Genomic DNA, 24,472 nt, shown 5'->3' with positions numbered 1-24,472 from the left:
TTTTTTAATCTTATTTCTGTGGGCTGGGATCATGGATGTCAATCATTTTTCATCCACCTCATGGCTTTTATTACCAGGGCAAAGGTACTCCTCCTGACCATCTTATTTCCTGAGCTAGAGTTATTTTTTGTGTTAAGGGGGAAAAATTCAGTTGGTTTGCACCTCCCATTAGTGCCTTAAGAGGGCGCTAATGGGGCGCAAAGCAACTAGTGCCTGGGCGCGGCAATGTTTGCGCCGCTCACGAAATTAACTAGACATTTTGCAGTGACGCTAAACACTACCGCCACGATCTCCTGCGCTGGCAGAGCGTGACGTCAGTCGAGTGCGCAACACCCCGGTAGCGCCCCGGACTGGATATTGAGTGGCGCCCCCTGCCTTACCGCCTGCCGCTAGCAACGACAGGTTGAGGGGAGCGTTTTCAGTCAGAAAGGGACTGGGGGAGCGCTATTTAAAGGCAACCACTTCCTGCCTTTTTTTGTTGGTGACATTTTTGCACCACACATTCTGAGAGAGAGAGAGAGAGAGAGAGAGAGAGAGAGACTTCTGGAGAGGTTCAACACTGTGTGAAGAAGTTTTGGGTACTGAGCAGCACTTTGCAGATTCATTTTGATTTGCCCTTCCTTGTATCGATTTAGAAGAGACTGTGGGGGCTGTACTCTGAGCTCTTTCCCTGGGTCTCTCCATTGTTCTTTCCAGCAGATTTGATGTACCGGTCTCTCCAGGCCGAGGTTCAAGGCTGCAATGAGCAGGATGTGGCTTGAGAGCAAAATCAACCCTCCCCTTTAAGATAAAAACAGAAAATGCTGGAGAAACTCAGCAGGTCAAGCAGCATCTGTGAAGAGAGAAACAGAGTTAATGTTTCAGGTTGATGACCTTTCACCAGAACTCCCCTTTAAGAACTGGCTGGCGCCAGTGTGTCTGTGTTCCATTGCTGACTGACATCACATGAGCTTCGCCAGCGCTCTGAGGCAGCGCCTCCCCCCTTGGCCTTTGTGCCTTAAGACAGGTGTGAAGCGCCTGATTTAGCGCTCCAATCACCTCCAGGGGCGATAAAAGCCAAATTTGCCCTCAGAGGCAATAATTAGCGCCAGGCGCTAAACTTTGTGCACGGCCAATAATGGCGCCCCAAACAGGGCGATACTGAATTTTTCCCCCTAAATGTTTTATTATGGTTAAGAATGTTTTGCTCATTCGGCTGGCTGGTTCCCTGCTGTCTCCCTTATCAGACTTGCTATGTCTGTTTGGGAGGCCTGCTTGTACTTGTGTTGACCTAAGGCCTCTCTCTGTTCTTATCTGATGTGATTGGAATTCTTTTTGGGTGATCTAATTCCTACAGAATCATTAAACACCTTATAACTTGCATCTTTCTTTAGGATTAAATGTTTCTTACAAATCCCTACTTTGAGAAGAAAATATCCTTATTGACTTCTCACAACCGGCTCTTCACTACTCTAGCTAATTCTAAGTTATCAACCCGTTTTCCTAACCTTCCGATAAAGTGTCGCAGGTAATATACCAATGTTATCAGAATTGTTTATATGAATTCTTGAGCTTCTACTAGGGATAGGGCGAGCATTCTTAACCAGAGAGTCTGGCTAACGTTATAAACTGATTCATACCATTTTTGTTTCCCAAGCTGCTGGATTTCTTGCTCTTTTTCCTCATCCTGTTGGGTCATCTTGACCAGGTGTTTTTCTGAGGTACTAGTCCTGTCCAAAATTGACCTGAGGTTTATGAACAGTAGGGGAATTAGGTGGCCAAATTGGGCCACAGCCTTAAGGGCTTCACCTTGCATGGAGATAATAATTCTGAGTTCTGTGATGTTTTGGGTTGAGACGGGGAGTAGGACATGGCCCCCTATCCTAGTCGCTTAGGTAGGCTTAAAACAGAAGGTAGGGTCCCGGATATTCCTTGTTCCCATGTCTCATTGTTCTGGCATTGGTTGTGACGCAGCACTTTCCCATGTGGAGGTATGTATATTTTGTGTTATCCTCCCTCACCGCTGGACGCTTATGTCGCAGGTGGGTGACTCTGAATCCAGGTTGAAGCCACAGGCCGACTTTCCTGGATTCCTCACATCACAATGGCATATATAGGCTCCTCCTCGGTCGGAGCAGCACTCAGTATTTGGGCTGTCCCAGGTCTGACCTTGGTTGATCAGTATCAGGGTGCGGGGGGGAGATTCATATGATGTATGGATGTCCTGGTCCATAGTCCCTATGGATTCTACCTTGAATACCTCCCATTCATTTTCTGTCTGGAGGCAAGGTAGCCACAAGACCCCTGGCACCACGTTACCCTGAACCTCATTCCCCTTAACTAGATAAGATAGCCCGTGTTGTCTGGCCTCTCTGGTGTCATTGTTTCCAGCAAACCATTTGTTAATCAGGCTATCATTTATGAAAGACAGAATCCGATTGTCTCCCACATCGCTGAGTCCATTCATTATCTGGTCGAGGATATAGCTCCCGTAGACAGTTCAAGCTATAGCCTTGGATATGTTCTTTTCCACTTCTCCCTTATCCTTGATAATCTCATCCACCATTTTCTCTATTTGCCGAAATGCCTTTACCTCATCCCTCACTGTGGTGCTGCTCCCGAGGGAAGAAAAATGCCTAAGCGAGGAAATATTAACGACTTTAATTCGGAAATAGAAGACTGGGCCACGTACGTGGAACGCATAGAGATCTATTGCGAAGCCAACAAAATAGAGGAAGACGACAAGGCGATAACATTGCTAAACTCGATGGGGGCAAAAACATACGGGCTCTTGAAGCATCTAATAGCACCAAATAAACCAGCGGATCAGACCTTCGAAGAGATTGTGGCTGTGCTGAAGGACCATTTGAACCCCACACCGCTGATGCTGGCTGAACGATTCAAATTCTACACAAGAACGCAGAAGAAAGATGAAAGCAATGCGGAATACTTGGTCGAACTGCGTAGGCTAGCGAAATACTGCCAGTTCGGAGGGAATCTGACAGAAGCGCTGCAGGACAAGTTCGTATGCGGATTGTCCAAAGAAGGGACGCAGAAGCGACTACTGGAAGAGAACGACCTCACACTGGGCAGGGCTGTCCTTATAGCTGCATCGCACGAAGCCGCAGCGAAAGGAACGGCGGAAATGCAACTAAAGGCGGCGGCACTTGGGGTGGACCAAATTACTTCAAGCACAACAAAATGCTACCGTTGTGGGAAGACCACGCATGACCAGAATCAATGCTGGTTTAAGAACCAAGGGTGTAGGAAATGTGGCAAACTGGGTCACATCGCGAAGGTATGCCGGTCCGGGAAAAAGACCAATAATCAAAGGAAGCCACCACAAGAAAAGTACAACAAGGTACACAAGGTGGCTGAGAAGAGTTCAGACGAACAGAATTCAGACTCAGACCCAAACAACCAGGAGCTGGGTAGGCTGAGAATCCACAATGGGGGTAAAGAAACGGATCTACAGGCCATCTGGGTCATACTAAAAATAGCTGGAGTCCAAGTAAGAATGGAGCTGGACACTGGATCAGCTCTATCAGTCATCAACCGAAGGGACTACCACCGGCTATTCTCTCACATACCTTTAAGAAATACCAAGTTCGTATTACAGACATACACGGGGCATAACGTATACCCCGTGGGGAAAATAAGAGTCAAGGTGAGAGATAGGGGTAAAGAACACCCAAGAATGAACTTGTACGTATTACCTGAGGGAGGACCACCACTTCTAGGATGGGAGTGGATTAAGAAAATAGACATGGAATGGCATTACCTAAAAGCCATAATGAGGGAGGACTCGGTGCAAGCTATTAGCTCAGATTCTGAAATGAATGATGATAAGACCAAGTCGAATATGGAAGACAAGGCTAAAAGGGACTTGCCGACGATGGGAAAGAAAACGAAGACATGCAGAAGGACTTATGGTACCAAGAAGAATAAAGCTGCAGAGCAGAACTCCAGGTTGACAGAGAATTCTGAGCCTGTTCAAGCAAAGGACTCATCCATGACGGAAGAACACCGAGCTCGGACGCAAACTTATGTCAAAGTACGACAACAATTAGAACAGTTGAGTGACCGTCTCGTACAAGAGATGAAAAATATGGAAAGGGTCTGGGACACCGAATGGGAGAACCTGGAAAGACTACAGAGACAGCTAGCTCAAGCAGAGAGCGACCATAGAGCCATCGTGGTCAAATACCAATCACATTCCCCTGATGCTGTTCAGGAACTAGAATATTTACAGAATGAACCAAAGGAAGAGGAATCTTCAGGGAGCCAGGATTTTATTCCAGTTCTTCTCTACGACTCCTTACAAGCAGAGTGTGAGAAGTTGAAAGAACAGTATGAACAGGCCCAGGCTACAATTCTGGAGGGGGTTAACTCGGCAGCCTCCGAAAAGCTAGTTTCAGTAGAAGCATATGAACAACTAAAGGTTGAACATGAGCAAGAAGTCCAAAGGCTGCAGGAAATTCTTGATGAGCTCAAGGCCAAGACAGACTCATCGGTAGGAGATCCATCCATAGATGAGAAATTAGAGGTGAAAATCATGGCAGAGCATGAAAGACAGGATGTCCAAGAACTTATAAAAACATTGAAGGACACCCAAGACAAATATGAGGCGGCAATGACCGAGGTTCAACAACTTGAAGAACAGATTCAACTGGGAATCCTTTCAGTGGAAGAACAGGACACTGTAAGAATGGTCCCTGAACATGAACTAGAGAGCATCAGGGTGCAACTTTTCCGAGCGCTGAAAGCCAAAGTTCAAGAGGAACGTAAGGTGGAAGTATTGGAGAAAGAGGTGGAGGAAATGGAGAAGACTCTGATCCACCGTGTTCCCAGGGAAGAGTTAACGGTCAGCCAACTCCTTCATATGCTGAAGGACAAGACTCTGCAAGGGGAACAATCTGAACACGAGCTTCAATCTTCAGGGGGAACGAGTTCGGAGCTCTCAAAAGTCACGGAGATAGCTGAGGTGGCAACACAAATTTTACAAGGATGCCAAAAGTACGTTGAATCACGTCCAGGTGAACAGAAGAATGTGGAAACCGTTACTTCAGTAGAAGGGTTAAATAGCCTGATAACGCAATTACCGATGGAAAGGAAGGTATTGAACTCACAAATGAGGTCCGTCGTGAAGGAATGGCAGATAACCCAGGAAGAGCGGGATGAATATGAATGCATGAAGAAGGCTTTTCAAGAAAGATGTTTAGGGAAGGAACCACCGTCAGCTAACATCCAGACGGGTGAGGAGGAAGAAGAAGTCTCTCTCGCTGGCCTAACTCAGGATGAACCCGAATATTACCATGACCTGTTGAGTGACACTGAATATTACGAGGATGTGGTCTGCCCAGCTTGTGATGAAAACTCTCAAAGTGCTGAAATCCGGAGGAAGCACTTAAGGTCTAAGGAACATAGAGAGTTGGTGGCGCTACAGCTGGCAGCCGAGAAAGGAGCTCCGAGAGTTTCAAAAAGGCAGAAAAGAAAAAGAAGAAGCAGAAGATAATAACTGTCTAAAATATTAGCACTTCTACCATTCCAGGCGGGACATTACGAAAGGAGCTAAATTAGTTGAAAAACTGGAAAATGTCAAGACAGCCAGTTGGTTGTAAAAGTCCGCACTGCTGGTTCAACAGGACGAAGGTTCAAGCTGTTACGTCAAGAAAAAGGCTATGGAGGAGTCACGCTAGCCAGGTAATCCGGCTACACCAAAGAAATGTTGTTCGGAACGAGTCAAGATCAGAGACTGAATCTATGAACTGTTTCCGCAGAGACTGAACCTGTGAACTGTTTCCACCGAGATTATATTTGTAAATTGTTTTATATGACATTGACTCCACCGAGATTATATCTGTAATTTGTTTTATAGGAAGTTGAAGATATGTATGTTTAACGGGGACTCTGTAAGTAATAAGCTAAAAAGGGAGGATTGTAGTGTATGTACCCGTCTATCTTTAAGGGAACTATTGAATGTAACCGTTCACCTTTAAGGGAACTACTTTAGGTGTGGCACTATTTGTTTGGCTTCTGTATACTGTAATACCGATAGTGACCACACCAGTATATAAGTGTTGTGCCAGGAGTTATTGGGCAGATTCGCCCGGACCTTCGAATAGTAAAGACCTGTTTTGTTTGTTACTTCTGAAGTCTGTGTATTTATTAACTGCACAACCCACAGACTTTACACCGTCCCTCTTGATTTGTTTCTGACAGGATCCCTTTCAATTGCCTCCTCATTGTCTCATTGTGTTCCCACATGTTTTCGACATCAATCCGAATCCAGGCGGCAGCCCCCGCCGCTGCCCCTATTCCAATCCACTCCCCCAGTTCCCTTCTCTCTCTTGGTCTCTTTCTGGCTTCTGTCATATTCACCTCTGCTAGCATCTCCTTCTCATTCCATGATCCCCAATTACCTTGTGCCTGATTCTTTGCTAGGAAATCCTTCTCTGTTTTTCCTACTAGCTGATCAAAGTAAGCTCGGTACTCTGTTGGGCATAGCCCCTGCAGGAGGGGGATGTTACCGAGGTAGAGTAGGATGGGCACTATCTCATATCTCACATCATTGTACAAGTGCGGGTGACCAGTAATCCACTTGTTGGTCCTTTTTCTACCCAGGGGCATTATTCTAATCTGGTGCTATTCCTTCCCTAGATCTTCTTTTCCCGTATCTCAATTTGTTGGATCTCTCCTTGCCTAGTACCTAGATGGTTTCTACCTAGGGGGTCAGCATTAAAACATCCCACTATCCCTCTATGTCTTACTCATCTTTGGCCAGTTTAGTATGTCCTGGTATTGTCCCAAGTATGGAATCCCTACGCTCTTTGGGGTGATCTTGACCGAATCCATAAATCCGAACCCTGAGGGCTGGATTTTCTCAATGGGGGCGCTTTGGGGGCGGGACTGCTAGTTGTCGGGTTTCAGTCCCGCCCCCAATAACGTCCGGCCAACTCACGCTATTTTCCCTTGATTGACCTTGTTAAGCCTCCTGATTATTCTGTGCGGTCGTATCAGTAGGCTGCAGGGTTGATCCTCATTTCATGACGATGGCCCTTGGCTGGATGGTGCGATGAGAGCTGTCAGCCCCATTATAATCTGGAGCGGAGCCATTCTATGTATCAACCTGCAAACAGAATTGGTGGAGTATTTATTCTTTTACTGATTTTAACTAATTGATGTGGTACCACCTGGGCCTCTTTCTGCCCTTCTTATCCGGGATCTGGATCAAGTACACCATGGGGCTGGCTCGGCCTATGATTGGGCAAGGTCTCACCCACTTAGGCTCAAAGGCATGTTCCTTTCTTCAGTAGTTTACAGCCATGACCCGATCTCCTACCTGATACTCAGAAGGCCGAACCTTTTTGTCAAAGTACTTTTTTATTTGTTGTTGGCCACGAACTTATTTGTTTTCTGAATGTGTTCTATCATTAATCCTAACCATTTCTGGTTGGTGGCCCCCTGCAGAAGTGGGGTGAGGGATGGAGTGAGGAGGTGGGCAGGCATTCTCATTAACTACCCTGTCATAGCCTGGTAAAGCGAAATACCTGCGGTGCCAGATGGGGTTGCTCTCATGGCCGAAGGCACTTGGGTAACATGTTAACCCATTGTATTGGGTGGTCTGCACAAAACTTTTTAAGCATGGTTTTAAGGGTTCAATTTCCCCACTCCACTACACCTGATGATTGTGGGTGGTGCGCCACATGCAATTTGTGGGAGATTTTCATGGGTCTCTGGAGTTCTGAGAAGATTTTCTGGTAAAGTATGCCCCTTGGTCACTATCCACCTGGATTGGTATTCCCCACCTGCAGACCACCTCACACAATAGCAGTTTTGCTGCTGTGAGGACTGTGTTCATTCTACAGGAGAAGGCCTCAATCCATTTCGTGAATTTGTCTATTAGGACCAGACAGTATTTGTAGCCCGAGGGCGCCGTGGCAAGGGGGCCGATAAAGTTTATCTGGATGTGTGTCCAGGGTCCGTCTGGGGGTGGTGGTCATTGTAATAGCGCCCGATTGGAATGAGTGCCCTGGCTATGCTGGAGGCATGAAAAGCACCTCTGTGCCCTGGATTCAAAGTCGCATTCACAGCCCGTGTGGTGAAAGTACTACCACATTGCTGTTAGGTAGGGGGTTCCAGGATTTTGACCCAGTGACGATGAAGGAACAGCGCTATACGTCCAAGTTGGAATGGTATGTGACTTGGAGGAGAGTTTGGAGTTGATGATGTTCCCATGTACCTGCTGTCCTTATCCTTCTAGGTGATGGGTTTGGGAGGTGCTGCTGAAGAAGCCTTGGTGACTTGCTGCAGTGTCTCCTGTAGATAGTACGCACTGCAGCCACAGTACGCCAGTGGTGGATGTTTAAGCTTGTAGAAGGGGTGCTGATTAAGTGGGCTGCTTTGTCCTGGATGGTGTTGAGTTTCTTGAGTGTTGTTGCAGCTGCTCCCATCCAACCAAGTGGAGAGTATTCCATCACACTCCTGACGTGCCTTGTAGGTGGTGAAGAGGCTTTAGGGAGCCCAGTTGAGTTTTGGTCAATGGTGACCCCCAGGATGTTGATGGTGGGGGATTCATAGAACCATAGAAAGTTACAGCACGGAAGGAGGCCATTTTGGCCCATTGTGTCCGTGCCGGCCAACAAAGAGCTATCCAGCCTAATCCCACTCCCAGCTCTTGGTCCGTAGCCCTGCAGGTTAGAGCATCCCAAGTGCACATCCAAGTAATTTTTAAATGTGGTTAGGGTTCCTGCCTCTACCACCCTTTCAGGCAGCGAGTTCCAGACCCCCACAACCCTCTGGGTGAAGACATTGTAAGATTTGCAAAATTTCTGCATTTCCCTGAAGGCTGTTATTAATAAACGGGACCCTGTGTGGACATTTTAAATCAAAAAGGGTACCCAAGATGGCGTCCGTGCCTCATGGCAGAAAGCCTGTGGGATTTTAAAATGGACTCTGCAACGCAGACAGCTTGTGGATTGAAACCCAAGCTGCAGTTTTCTGTGAAGAGAGACTTTGGGGGAGAAATTCGGTTGTTAACGCCACCGATTAACGCCTAAAGAGGCCGAGAAGTGGGGCGCTAGCCAATTTCCGGGCGGGCGCAAGGCGCCTAGTGCCTCGCCCCATATTGACCATGCATTTTGCGCCGGTGCTAAATCTTAGTGCGCGCTCACGTGCGCAGGCTGATCATGACGTCATTCGATGGTGCAACGCCTTTTTAGCGCCCCGGAGTGGAAATTGGGTGGCGCCTGCCTCTGTTGCGCCTGGCGCTAATAGTGACAGCTCACTGGAACGTTCCCCAGGCACTCTCGGAGTAGGGGGGCGCTGTTTAAAGGGGACACCAGCGGTCTGAAAACGTCAGCCCTTTTGTGAACGCAACTTGTTGGCTGGTTTGATACAGTTGAGCAGCTGAAGTGCCATTCAACCAGCGGTGCCAGAAGACTTTTAGCCCTGTCAACATTACCTAGCTGCTGGTAAGAGCTTACAACCTTTACCTTCATCACTCTTAATATGGGGGCTGCTCTGCAAGGGAACAACCTGCTGCTAGAACATCTTGAGAGGGCACAGAGACGGAGGGAGAGAGGGCCAGGAGTGGCCAGACGGAGGAGGGCCAACAGACGTTGCCACACCAGACCTTACGCAGCGAGGGTTTTCAGACAGCAGTCCTCCTACCACAACATGTCGGAGGAGCAGTGTGTCAGAAGGCTGCGATTCCATAAGGAGGTGGTGACTGAGCTGTGCCAGCTGCTTCAGGATGATCTTCTGCCGCACATACGGTGCAGGACATCTCTGTCGGTGCCTGTAAAGGTTACTGTTGCCCTCAATTTCTTTGCCAGCGGCTCCTTTCAGGCCGCGACTGGGGACATAGCTAACATTTCCCAGTTTGCGGTGCATTGCTGCATCTGCCAAGTTACAGATGCCCTATATAACAGGCGGCGGCAATTTATTTCGTTCCCGTTCACACCGGAGAAGCAGCAGGAGCGTGCAGAAGGCTTCGCAGCAATAGCTGGCTTTCCCATGGTGCAGGGCGCCATTGACTGTACGCACGTGGCTTTGCGGGCGCCTGTGAACAATCCCGAGGATTACCGCAACCGCAAGGGGTTCCACTCCATTAATGTACAGCTGGTGTGTGACCACCGGCTGCTGATCCTCGTGGTCAACGCACAATTCCCGGGCAGCAGCCACGACGCTTTCATTCTGCGTCAGACCACAGTGGCAGACCTTTTCGAGGCCCCGGCTCACCCATGAGGCTGGCTTCTCGGAGACAAGGGCTATCCTCTGTGCCCATGGCTTATGACCCCGCTACGTTCGCCCAGCACCCAGGCAGAGGAGAACTACAGCTCCAGCCATCAGGCGACACGGAACACTGTGGAGCACACAATCGGCATGCTGAAGCAGCGGTTCCGATGTCTCGACCATTCGGGGGGCGCCCTGCAGTACTCGCCGGAGCGAGTCACCCGCATCGTCGTTGTCTGCTGCATGCTCCACAACCTCGCCATCCAATGCACCCAGCCAATGCCAGCCGAGCTTGAAGGCCCAGCAGATGAGGAGGAGGAGGAGGAGGCGGATGCGGAGGCGGCGGCGGAGGAGGAGGCGGAGGAGGAGGAGGAGGAGGAGGAGGAGGAAGAAGATGGGAGGGTTCCCGAAAGTGGAAGGGCCGTTCATCAGAGGCTCATAACGACTCGTTTCTCGGCCCCACTGACGGGTTGCTTGGTGTGTTTGGGAGAGGACCGTCCGGTTCACCCAAAGCCTATGAAGGACAGATTAAGTGTAAATAGTTTAGATATACAGTGTAAATAAAAATGTGTCTTTATTTTCAAAAAAGTGGTGCCTTCCAACTTCATAAAGCAATTGCAATAGAAAGCAAAACTAACGAGATAACACTTCAGTTACGGCTTAACACATAACTAAGGATTTAACACAAAAGTAACGGCAAAACACATAACTAAGGATTTAACACATGAGCAAGGAAATACAACTTTAATGTCTGCCAAACCCGCGACATTAACGAACACATCCCCATCATTCACAAGAGCTGTAGAGGGCCTTGAAATGTTCAACCTCGCCGTCAACGAGGCTCCCTCTACTTTTGACCCCTTGATGGGCTTCGACTTCTCATTCTGGAACGCCCCCTTCCCTCCCTGCAGCTCCTCCGTAATTGGACCCCAGTGGCTGCATCAAGGCTGGGGGAGGCCTGCTGAGTGGACGAAAGCGCAGAAGCCCCTGAGGGACGGGCTGGACGACCTCTGGGCTTGGAGGGCCCAGGGGCTGACTGCTCCAACTGCTCATGGGCGGATGCAGTCTGTCCTGCAGGTGGTGGCAGCTGCAGTGGTGACGTGCCAGTGGTGGCATCAGGAATGCTGACATCCTGAGGGCGGACACCTGCTCCGTGGCCGTGCGACCCACTGGCACTCTGACGGGGCAGCAGCGCAGCATGCGCCCCAATTGGCTGGCCCACAGATTGATGCCCTGCTGTGGTGCAGGAAGGGCCCCGGGTAATCCTACCTGATCCTTCAACGGTGGCAGCAGTCAGTGCTCGCGTGGCCTCAATCTGTGCCTGCATGAGGCCAGCGAGTGACTGCGTGGCAGGTGCCAGTGCTTCAATGAAGCCCTGGACAGTCCTTTCCAGTGCTTCGGAGAAGCTCTGGACAGTCCTTTCCAGTGCTTCGGAGAAGCCCTGGACACTCCTTTGCTGTGCAGCGGAGAAGGCCTGTGCACTCCTTTCCTGTGCAGCGGAGAAGGCCTGCGCACTCCTTTCCTGTGCAGCGGAGAAGGCCTGCGCACTCCTTTCCTGTGCTGCACCAAAGTCCTGGAGACTCCCTCCCATGGTGTCAATGGCTTCAGGCAGCCTTCCCACTGCAGCGATCAGCTCATTGTGCCTGAGCCGAGCCTGGGCGCTCATTTCAGCTAGGGCCCGAACCTCCTCTGCGCTCTGTGCAGCAGTCATGGTGGCCTGACTTGGCTTCCGGGGAGACGGCCCCTGAACTTCCCTTCCCCCCCTGCGTTGGTGCAGCCTGCTGGTTCCTGGAACTGGCTCCTCATCAGAGGCACCCCCCGCCCCGCTCCTCTCCAGGGAAGATCTATCCCCACTCTGAAGCTGCCGTGCCTCCCCTGAGGCTGGCACGGAAGGTCCGGCTTCCTCCAGCTGGTCACCTCCGGACTCAGTGGGACTGGCATCTTGAGGGCCCTGCTCCTGATCTGGTGATGCTGCATCTGAAAGCAGGGAGGTTGAAGAGTGGCTTTAGCGAGAGGAGAGGTTAGCAGCAAGGGATGCAAGAATGGTGCAATGCTATGACATGGGTCCACTGTGAAAAAGCATGCCGGTGGAAGGACACAGATTAAAAAGGTCATAACCTTACCATCGCCGTGCACAATGGGGTCGGCTGCTCCAGTGGTGACAGGACCAGTCAGGCGGCCGCCAACAATCTGGTGCACTCGCTCCTCCAGGCCCGTCAGGTTCTGGAGGTTTGGAGGTCCTCCCCCGGTCTGGATCTGTTGTCGTCGGTTCCTTGCCAGCTTGTACTGCAAGAGAAGGACAGGAAATGATGAGACATCATGGCGTCATCTGTCATGTCATGCTCCCCTTGGTGGATTAGCCCTGGCATCATGGTGTCATCTGTCTGTGCAAGTGTGTTCCCAGAAAGGGCCATGGGTGTGTGCTCGCAGATGGCCACTGGGGCATGGCGCACCTGTTGGCCATAAAGTCAGGTGCAGATGAAGGCATGAATAGGACTGGCAAAAAAACGCTCACCCTGACGACCCGAGTGAGGTCGTTGAATTTCTTGCGGCACTGCAATGGAGTCCTGACCACCAGGCTGCTGGAGTTGACCCACTGAGTGATGTCCCTCCATGCTCTGCGGTAATCCTGCAGACTAGGCCTCCTGCCATTGTCCACGTACAGGACCGCTCGACGGTGCTCCACCCCACCCACCAATGCATCCAATGCATCCTCCGTGAAGCGCTCTGCTCTTTGCCTTGCCCTCTCCATCCTCAGAAAGTTTGAAGCGCAGAACAAAACACAGCGCCAAAATTCAGTTCTGCAGGGCGCAGAGTGTGGCTGCTGATCCTTCTGGACCCACCCCTTTAAGAGCTGGCCGGCTCCTGACTCTCTCGTGATCATCAATGATTGACTGCACTTGCGCTGCACCTGACCGCCCCGATATTGAGTAGCGCCGCCTTGTTAGCGCCCTAAGTCTACTGTGCAACGCCTGATTTCACGCCGCAATCAACTTAGGGGCGCTACGACCCAATATCGCGCTAGGTGGCACTAAATTGCGCCCAGCGCAAAACTTTGCGCAGCGCCAAGTCTAACGCGGGGCTATACCCAATTTCTAGGCCGTTGTATTTTGAAACCAGACAGGACTCTGAATTATGTATTAGACCGAATTGGAGACAACTCTAAATTCAGTTAGGCCCATAGTTAAGGCCATCAAGCAGTCTACATATATTATCGGAAACAGATTAAGAGAGCCATCGAGGCTGCACAGGCCCATTAAGGAACATTCTTGACAATACAAGTCAATTATCGGGCCGGTAGATACGATTACCGGCCATCTAAAAACAGTTAGCATGGATTGCTACCATTATTTAAAATAGCCCGCCAAGATTAAGACAAAGAACTAACCTGATTTGGCACGCAGATAAGGGTTTCCGAAAGGAGTATAATTGAAGGCCCCCGGGTAGCAATTGCTCTCTTCTCTTCTCTCTCTGCTCTTCGGCCCCTCGCCCTCGTGGCTGCCGCTCTTCCCCTGTCCCGCGCTTACCCCCTGGCCTTTGCCTGTGCCTTTTGCCACACCATCTGAAAATCGCCCCGGCACTGCATCGGGCGGACACGGACAATCCAGGCCAGGCGAGGCGGGACGCAACGAGGGGAGGAGGGAAGACCACCGGAGGGAAGGCCACCTGAGGAAGACCGACTGAAGAAGACCAACTGAGGAGATGAACTGAGGGGAGGCTTCGAATTATCGGGCCTTCAGCCTCAGCCAACCTGCGAATATCTGCACACCAACTCAAACTGTCGGCTGGCGACGAAGAATCATCCCTGCAAGGTAAAGTACCCAAACAGAGACTTTAACTTTGGGGTACTCGAACCTGGACAACGCCCTTGCAGCGCCCGGAGACCACGTGATGACGGCAGGCTCCAGAGAGCACTAAGAGCGAACCCCGAACCCCGCCGCTGTTTTGAGTCCAACAAACCCTTTTGATTGGTGAGCATGAAGTTCTAACCCCTCATAGCTTAATCTAGTTAGGTATAAGGGGTGGGATAAGGATAAGGGGATTGTTAAGATAGTTGTTTTCCCTCGATGTGCCATGTGTTCCCCATTCCCTGTATAAGTATAGTTATTCTGTTGTATTTTCACCTGTAGAAGTGTACACTAGTAATTTTCCATAAGATTGTATCAGTTTTTCCTCTTCAATAAAGTCTTGGTTTTTGTTTACATCCAACCACCTGTCTACTCGAGTTTTCTCTGTACCGCTGCCTTGTACCTAAGTCCGGGGTCTAGAACCCAGGGGCGTTGGAGCGATTCGAGCCGCTCACAAAGCAGTCAGAGGCATAACTGACTGGGCGCACGCGCCACCACCACAGGCCACCCCCTACAGAAATGGCAACCGCGGCAGGACACCGGCAACAAGGTTGCGATGCAGTAGACAGTGGTTCGGATGAGCGAACCGTGATGGAGGAAAGGATTTATGATTATGTGTTTAGCAAGGTGAATATCACTAAGAAGTGGATCGCCACCCTGTTAAGGGCTGGGCGTCCGATAGATGCAGCAGCTAAGTGGACAGAGGGAAAGGAACACAAGAAGTCCTTAGAGAAGGCAATTTGGCTGATGTGCTTTAAAAAGCAGGTCCAGCTCTTGGACGGGCTCGTTGCAGCACAGACAGTCGAGTTAAGGGAGTCAGCCCTGGAGATCCAGGATAAGGCTCTTGCAGGGGAGAAGTTATTAGTAGCTTTGCAGGCTTTGAACCAAGAGAGAGTACATTTAGTGGGAGAACACAAGGCCCAGTTGGAATACCTACGGTGCCAAGTCACCGAGGCCAAGGGAAATGAGTTCAGGTTGCGGGAGGAGAACGCCCGCTTGGCAAGGCAGATCAGGGAACAGGAAGAGAAAGTACAGGAGGTAAAAGCCGCTTACAAGCTCGCAAGTGAACAGGGGTTTGAGGAGGCAGAACATGGCCCCTGTAGAGAAAGGATAGAAAATCTGAGCCAGGCCCTCCGGAAGGCAAAAGGCATGGTATGCCTCATAAGCCCAAAGGCAGGCCAGGCAGATTTTAAGGGAAACGAGGGGAGGACAGTTCCAACGTCACCGGTGGTGCCCAGGGACGACCCGGTTGAGAGAGAGGAGACCTCACGGCCACCACCCGTAGCGCCAAGTTTCAGCGAGGTTTGACAGCAAGGGGGGTGGAACCGGGGGTGGAACCCGAAGTGGAGCCAGAGGTGGAGGCGGAGGTAGAGCAACCCCCGCCCGAGAGGCTGGAGCCGGGACCGATGTGCCCAGCGTGGCATCGGAGGTTCGGCCCACCCGCTAATGGCGACATTGAGGGACCCCTCCAAAACCAGTTGTATCACCCTTTGGCACCCAACAGCTCAGGGTTATGGTCAACCATATCCCGAAGCTTTCCGCAAAGGGAGACCCCTTGATCCACTTCAGGGAAATAGAGCAGACCGCCAGCGTCAACGACTGCGATGACGCTGAGAAGGCCAAAATGCTGCTATTCTCCCTGGAGAGTAATCTCCTCCAATCCCTCTCTGATGAGTGTAAAAGGGGGCAGCGCGGGTAAGAGGAGCTTAGAGATGCGGTTCTAGAGGCCATGGGGATGGATGCGAGAAGTCCCTTTTCCCGCGTGGAGAAGACGATCCAGCTTTCTGGGGAAACCCCGCAGGCTTTTGCGGACCGGCTGTGGCCGGTGTACCGGAAGGCTTGCCCGGAGACGCCGGGCCGGGCGTTCCTGAACGGGGATTCCCTCATGCATTGGCTCCATTGCCTGGTGGCGAACAGCTTGCCACAGGTCCGGGCCAAGGCCGAAGCCTGGTTCGACCCCAAAGATCCCCAGACCACAGAACTCTGGCTTACAAAAACAAAAACACCCACCCAAGGGGAAGGTGCATGAGATAAAACCCGGACCGGGTAGAAAAGAGTGGCACCAGGAAGGGAGTAACCCCCCCAACACAAAGGCCAATTGTTACGGGTGTGGGAAGGATGGTCACTGGCGGACGGAGTATAAAAACCCTTGGAAGGATAACAAGGGAAAGCAGCCCACAGCCCCAGCCCAAAAGGCAGGGGTAGGGACCCCTTCCACAGAGGTCGAGTCACTTCTGGACGCCATGAGGTCCTTACTGACTGGCCAGGGGAGAGTAGCAGCTGCCACCAGTGCTCTCACCCCGTCAGCCCCATCCAACCCACAGCCGTGACTAGAGCCAGCGCAGCCTGTTTATCTGTGTTTGCTCCGATATGATGCGTGGAAAAGACCCCTTTTGGAGATGGAGGTGGAGAAGGTGACAAGGACTTATCTGTTAGACACGGGGGCATCATGCACCGTGATCTACTCAGCTAACCCCATTGCCTCACCTCTCTCCAGCGGGGTCCCATACAGTCTGTCGGGGTTCACGGGTAGAGAACAGGCCGGCTCGTTTTCCATCCCGCTCGCCATTCAGATAGGACCGCTCCGCTCCAAGTGGACGTGCGTCCTGATGAAATGGGAGGTGGAGGGTGGAAGAGGGGTCCTGGGGGCCGATTTTATCGCAGGCCACGGGATCCTAGTGGATTTGAGGAATCACTGCCTTTGGGGGGCAGGTAGAGTAAAGAACGGTGAGATCGTAGTAATCCCAGGAAAGGAAGGGAAGAGGACCCTCTGCACCAGGAAGCCCAAGGAGTATTATAACCTCGGGCTCATGGTCAGCAACACCCCACCAGTGTTCCAGGCATTTGTGCAGGCCCACCTTGCCACATTTGCCACTCACGGGAGGGTCACAGGGTTTGAGGTCAGCGTAGACGGGGACCCCATGGTCTGACCACAGAAACAGTATAACTTCCCCAGGGAAGCAGAGATGACATGGAAGCAGCCATGTCCTCGTTAGTGCAGCAGGGAGTTCTGAGACCGATAGCGACCCACGTGAATTCCCCGTTATGGCCGGTCAGAAAGCCGGATACTTGGCCTGCTACCTTCAGGGATCTGTGGACGTGCACTCCAAGGTCCTTTTGTTCCTCTACACTACTCAGTGTACTACCATTTAATGTGTATTCCCTTTCCTTGTTAGCCCTCCCCATATGCATTACCTCACACTTCTCTGGATTGAATTCCATTTGCCACTGTTCTGCCCACCTGACCAATTTATTGATATCTTCCTGCAGTCTACAGCTTCCTTCTTCAGTATCAACCACACAGCCAATTTTAGTATCATCTGCAAACTCCTTAATCATACCACCTATATTCAAGTCAAGATCGTTGATATATACCACAAAAAGCAAGGGACCTAGTACTGAGCCCTGCAGAACCCCACTGGAAACAGCCTTCCAGTCACAAAAATGCCCTCTGCTTCCTATCTCCGAGCCAGTTTTGAATCCAACTTGGCACTTTTGGCGATGGCAATGCCATTGAATGTCAAGGGGAGGTGGTTAGACTCTCTCTTGTTGGGGATGGTCATTCTCTGGCACTTGTGTGGCACGAATGTTACTTACCATGGATGTTGTCCAGGTTTTGTTGCTTGCGGGCACGGACTGCTTCATTATCTCAGGCATTGTGAATGGAGCTGAGCACTGTCTAATCATTAGCGAACAGCCCCACTTCTGACCTTAAGATGGAAGTAATATTATTGATGATGCAGCTGAAGATAGTTGGGCCTAGGTTAGCCCTGAGGAACTCCTGCAGCGATGTCTAGAGGCTGAGGTGATTCACCTCCAACAACTGTCTGTGTGGAGTTTGCACATTCTCCCCGTGTTTGCGTGGGTTTCCTCCGGGTGCTCCGGTTTCCTCCCACAGTCCAAAGATGTGCGGGTTAGGTTGATTGGCTATGATAAATTGACCCTTAGTGTTAGGGGGATTAAATATGTGGTGTTACGGGGATAGGGTGGGATATGTGTTGGTGTAGGGGTTACGGGGATCGGGTGGGATATGTGTCGGTGCAGGCTCGATGGGCCGAAATGGCCTCTATCTGCACTGTGGGGTTTCTGTGATTTCTGTGATTTCTGTGAACAAAGATTCATGATTCTACTGTTAAAAACCTAAACTAGACAGGATTATTCCTTTAGGAGTTATTACTTACACTTTTCCCCTCGGGTTCCTGCCTTCCCCAGTTTACTTGCTGTGAGTTTTTGACCCACATCACCTAGAAAGCATGAATCAGTGAAATCTATCCCATTCGTATGTGTTCAACAGACAGGAAGTGCAACCTCTGCATGTAGGGTGAAGTCACTAGTGGAAAAACATTAATGTGACTTAAACATTTCAAACATTCCTTTAAGTGACACGTGTATAGTCAAATAATGTACAAAAACAATTGATGATTTATGTTGCTCACTGATCCCCCTGCCCTCCCCACTTATCTTCCCGGAAGCCATTGGGAAGAGATTGGATCTCACCGCTGCAATTTTTTGGTGAGAAAGTACATGGGGGGGAGGGGGGAGAGAAGAATTTCAGATCTCAATCTCATGTGCCCAGTCTTTCTCAGGAGTGCCAAACTGGAAGCTGGTAACTCCCACGTGTTCAGAGCACCCGCCTGGAACAGGTATTTAGGGGAGAAATTTGTGTGCCACACGTTAGCTCCAGGAGATGACGCTAAATTGCTATTGACAGCTATAATGACAGCTGATGCCGGTTCCAGCGCCACACATCATACGGGTGGTGCCGGTACCACTGCCAGTAACCTCGATCACCAGGGAGCCCGTCATGATGGAGATTGTAACGTCAGTGAGTGTGCAACGCTCACTGGACGCCCAATCTCCCAACTTCATTTCAGTTAAGGTACTTGTCAGCTGGAGAAAGCAACGACAGCTTCAAGTGGTGTACAGCAGCAGGAAGCCGGCTGCAATGATGCTAGTTAAAGGGATCCTCACCAATCACTCGCACCTGTCAGGGTTTTGAAGTTTGAGTGGCTGTGTGCTAGTTCCTGCTACTAAAAAGAGTTTTCCTTAGTCATTTCAAGGTTGTTTGGTACAGAATCATAGAATCATAGAATGGTTACAGCACAGAAGGAGGCCATTTGGCTGGTTGAGCCCGTGCCAGCTCTCTACAAGGGCACTTCAGCTAGTCCCACTCTCCCGCCCTTTTCCTGTAGTCCTGCAAATTTCTTTCCTTCAGGTACTTATCCAACTCCCTTTTGAAAGCCATGATTGAATCTGCCTCTACCACCCTTTCAGGCAGTGCATTCCAGATCTTAACCACTCGCTGCGTAAAAAGTACAGCCAGCCTTTCTAATACCTCCTCTTTATCAATTTTTATCCGATCAAGTATCTCCACTACCTCCTCCTTTACTATGTCTCTGGCAGCATTCTTTTCCTTGGTGAAGACAGATGCAAAGTATTCATTTAGTAGCTCAGTCATGCCCTCTGCCTCCAAGCATCGGTCCACTTTTTGGTTCCTAACCAGCCCCACCCCTCCTCTTACTACCCTTTTACTATTTTTATGCCTGTAGAAGACTTTTGGATTACCTTTTATGTTGGCTGCCATTCTATTCTCATAGCCTTTCTTTTCCCTTCTTATTTTCTTTTTCACTTCTCCTCTGACCTTTCTAGATATAGCCTGATGCTCAGATGAATTTGCAACCTGACATCTGTCATATGCTCTTTTTTTCTGCTTCATCATATTCTCTATCTCTTTCGTCATCCAGAGAGCCCTGACTTTAGTTGCCCTGCCTTTCCCCCTAGTGGGAATGTGCCTCAACTGTATCTGAACAAGTTCCTCTTTAAAGGCAGCCCATTGTTCCATTACAGTTTTGCCTGCCAATCTTTGATTCCAGTTTACCCGGGCCAGATCTGTTCTCATCCCACTGAAATTGGCCTTCCCCCAGTTAAACATTTTTACTCTAGATTGCTCCCTGTCTTTTTCCATAGCTAATCTAAACCTTATAATACTATGATCACTGTTCCCTAAATGTTCACCTACTGACACTTGCTCCACTTGACCCATCTCATTCCCCAGAACCAGATCCAGCAATGCCTCTTTCCTCATCTGGTCGGAAACATAGTGATCAAGAAAGTTCTCCTGAACACACTTCAGATATTCTTCCCCTTCTCTGCCCTTAACACTATTACGATCCCAGTCTATATTAGGATAGTTGAAGTTCCCCATTACTACTACTCTATAGTTCTTGCACCTCTCTGTAATTTCTCTGGAAATTTGCTCCGGCCCCAATGCCCCAGAATCTAAAGCCGTCCCTCTTGCACCATCTCTCCAGCCACACATTCATCTATGCTATCCTCCTATTTCTATACTCACTAGCGCATGGCACCAGGAGTAATCCTGAGATTACTATCTTCGAGGTTGTTATGTATTGTGTGTTCTCCTCCCACCTGTGGTGGCACTGTCACAGCAGATACATGGTTGGGTGTTCTCTTGGTTAAGTTTAGCTCTCTTTGTTCAGAACTTTCCAGAACTTCTTTTCCTCCCTGAATAAAGCACTTCATGTTTGAATCTCTGAGTTCTGAGTCCTAAATTGTGTCTAGGTAGAAAGGTACCGACACAACAAGTGGCGACGAGGATCAGATGAATCTGCGTTGTGGGAACTTTCTTGTTTTCGACTACAAAACACTCGGAACAGAGATTGCAGCATCACATTAACATTAAGGCAGTGAGTAAACAGAAATTTTAATTTGAAACGTGAGATGGCTACTATATTAGGAAACATTGGTGATTTTGATGAAAATGTGGAGCAATGGAGCGCATATACAGAACGTTTTGACTATTTTGTATTGGCAAATGCGGTGGCAAACGAAAAGGTCGTGCCTACCTTTTTGAGTGTAATGGGGCCGAAGACATTCAATTTACTTCGCAGCCTCGTGCAGCCAGATAAGCCAGGAACTAAAATATATAAGCAACTAGTGGAAATTCTTGGAGCACATTTTTCACCAAAACCTCTGGTTATTGCTGAGAGATTTAGATTTCACAAATGGAATCAAGAGGAGGGGGAATCAGTGACGATGTTTATTGCTGCTTTAAAAGGTTGTCAGAACACTGCGAGTTCAAGGAGGTGCTGAAGGACACCATTAGAGACAGACTCGTGTGTGGTCTGCAAAATGCAGCCACACAGAAACGCCTTCTTACTGAGGACAACCTTACTCTTGAAAAGGCCATTGAAGTTAGTGTCTCCATGGAGATGGCGGAAAAGGAGGCTCACCAGTTGAGTTCAACAGGGAGAGTTCACAAGGTGTTGTCTGAGCCTAAAGATGCGCGGAATGGCACATGTTACCTTTGTGGGAAAACGGGCCATCACGCTAATGACTGCTGGTGTACGGAGCTGGAATGCCGAAATTGTGGCAAAAAGGGTCACATTGAACGCGCCTGTAGAGGTAAAAAAAGAACAGACAGAGCTGGGAAGCATGAAAGCAAAATGTCTGTATTTGGACAAGAGAGGAAAAGGAGTGTTCATTCAGTGCAGTATGATGGAACAAGCAAAACAGAGGGGAGTGACACCTCTGAGGAGGAAGAGGTGCACATACTGACGGTTGCAGGTGGTTCAAATGGCTACTGGGTATCACCACTGGTGGAGGGACAATCAGTGCGGATGGAGGTGGACACAGGCGCGGCTGTGTCCCTTGTTTCAGACACTGTCTACAACAAAATGCGAAAGCATCTTACCCTTCAGCCAACAAACATTGTGCTAAAGACGTATACCGGCGAACCTGTGGCCATGAGAGGCGCCATTGAGGTGACAGTTAAATTGAACGGACAGACTGCGAAACTGCCACTATATGTGGTAAAGGGAAATTACCCATCGCTACTGGGACGTGCGTGGCTAGAGAAAATCACGCTGGACTGGCCTGCAGTCCGCATGATGTCAAAAGGGGAGTCAGGTCTGACTGCAGTGTTAAACAAACATGCAGAACTCTTCCATGGGGAACTTGGGAGCATGAAAAAGATCTGCGTGAGACTGGACATTAAACCTGACAGCAAGCCCAAGTTTCACAAAGCCCGACCTGTACCCTATGCAATTAGGCCAAAAGTTGAGGCTAACTTGGAGGCCTTAGTCGAGAATGGAGTCCTGGAGCCTGTGAGCGTGAGCAAGTGGGCCACACCCATTGTTCCTGTCCTGAAAAAGGATGGATCTGTTCGAATCTGCGGGGATTTTAAAATGACTATTAACCCGGTGCTGTCTGTGGAACAGTACCCTCTTCCCCTCATTGATGATCTTTTTACGGGCCTGGCCGGAGGGCAAAAGTTCAGCAAAATAGGCTTATGCCAGGCTTATCTACAAATGCATGTCGATGACAAATCAAAGGAGCTGCTGACAATTGTGACACACAAGGGGCTATACAGGTACTGCCGCCTTCCATTTGGAATTACGTTGGCCCCTGCTCTATTCTAAAGGGCAATGGATCAGATTTTGAGTGGACTGCCAGGAGTCCAGTGCTACCTGGACGACATCCTTGTCACTGGGACAAATGAGGAGGATCATCTTCTGAACTTGGATGCGACACTACAACGACTGAAAGAGTACGGACTCAGAGTTCGTAAAGACAAATGTGAATTCTTTCAGTCTTCATTTGAGTACCTGGGGCATGTGATTGACGCTACTGGCCTGCATAAGGTCAAGGCAATCGTGGAGGTCCCAGCACCCCAGAATGTGAGCCAGTTACGTTCATTTCTGGGGCTACTTAACTACTATGGGAAGTTTATTCCAGACTTAGCAACATTGCTGAAGCTGTTACATCAGTTGCTATGTCAAGGCAAAACATGGAAATGGACTGAACTGTGCAACGAAGCTTTCGCCCAAGCAAAGAAAGCATTGCTGAAATCGGAGGTCCTGACACACTTCGACCCAAAGCTACCCGTGCAGCTAGCATGTGATGCGTCACCATATGGTGTGGGAGCAGTCATATCCCACATCATGCCTTCTGGTGAAGAGAAACCTATCGCCTTTGCATCACGCACCTTGAACAAGGCCGAGAGTAACTATGCGCAGATTGAGCGCGAGGCCTTGGGAATCATTTTTGGAATTCGAAAATTTCATCAGTACCTGTTTGGGAGAAGGTTCACACTCCTGACAGACCACCGTACATTGACTTCAATCTTCGGGCCCCACACCGGAATTCCGTCTCTTGCTGCAAGCAGGATGCAAAGGTGGGCTTTACTGTTGTCAGGACACACATACAACATCAAATATCGCAAATCAGACTTGCACGGCAACGCAGACGGTCTCTCGAGGCTACCCTTGCCTGTTACTCCCCAGAGCCTCATCAGATAGACATCTTCTACTTTAGACAAGTGGAGGGAGCACCTGTCATAGCAGTTCAGGTGCGAAGGTACACCCGCAACGATCCAGTCCTGTCTGAGGTAATGGACAATGTCATTCGAGGGAGAGCTATAGGAGATTCTCCTAGTTTGAAACCTTACGTTTCAAAAAGAAATGAGCTCTCTGTCCAGGGACGCTGTGTCATCATTCCGCCACCTCTGAGGGAACCTATACTGCAACAACTTCATACAGGCCACAGTGGGATGGTTCGGATGAAGGAAATGGCAAGAAGCTACTTCTGGTGGCCAGGTCTTGATGGAAATATTGAGGAGAAAGCCAAAATATTTTCCCCATGTCAAAGGGTCTGGAATGTTCCACAGCTGGCAACCCTACACCCCTGGGATTGGCCTGCAGAAGTGTGGCAGCGAGTACATGTGGACTTCGCCGGTCCTTTAGAAGAGAAGATGTTTATGGTGGTTGTGGACGCTCGTAGCAAGTGGCCTGAGGTCGCTGTGATGAGGTCTACCACGGCAGAGAAAACAATTGAGAAACTTGGTGAGATGTTCAGCCGTTATGGCTCAACTCGTAAGTGACAATGGTCCACAATTTGTATCACAGGAGTTTGCAACCTTCCTGCATGTGAATGGTGTCTAACACATCAGGTCTGCGCCCTACCATCCCTCTACTAACGGCCTTGCAGAAAGGTTCGTGCAAACTTTGAAGCATGCCTTGAAGGCATCGCAAGGTTAGGGTTCCATCCACCAACGTCTGAACAGCTTCCTGTTGTCCTGCAGGAACGAGCCGCATGCCACAACCAAAACTTCCCCCGCTTCGCTCATGATGAAGAGGCAGTTGCGGACAAGTTTTGACTTACTCAAACCTCCAAGGGCAGAACAGGTTGTCCATTGTCAACAACAAGCTCAAGTTGAAAAGAGAGAGAAAAGAGCCAAGGAGAGATGGTTTCACCCTGGAGAGCACGTCCTAGCTCGAAACTACAACACTGGACCGAAATGGGTTCCTGCTACGGTGATCGCACAGACAGGCCCTGTGTCTTACACGGTTGAGACTGCTGAGGACATCGTCTGGAGAAGACACACAGAACAA

The sequence above is a fragment of the Somniosus microcephalus genome, chromosome 5 (genome assembly GCF_052327205.1).
Source record: "Somniosus microcephalus isolate GS21.2 chromosome 5, FLI_Smic_1.0, whole genome shotgun sequence".
Classification (NCBI taxonomy): domain Eukaryota; kingdom Metazoa; phylum Chordata; class Chondrichthyes; order Squaliformes; family Somniosidae; genus Somniosus; species Somniosus microcephalus.
This window is presented reverse-complemented; position numbering follows the sequence as displayed.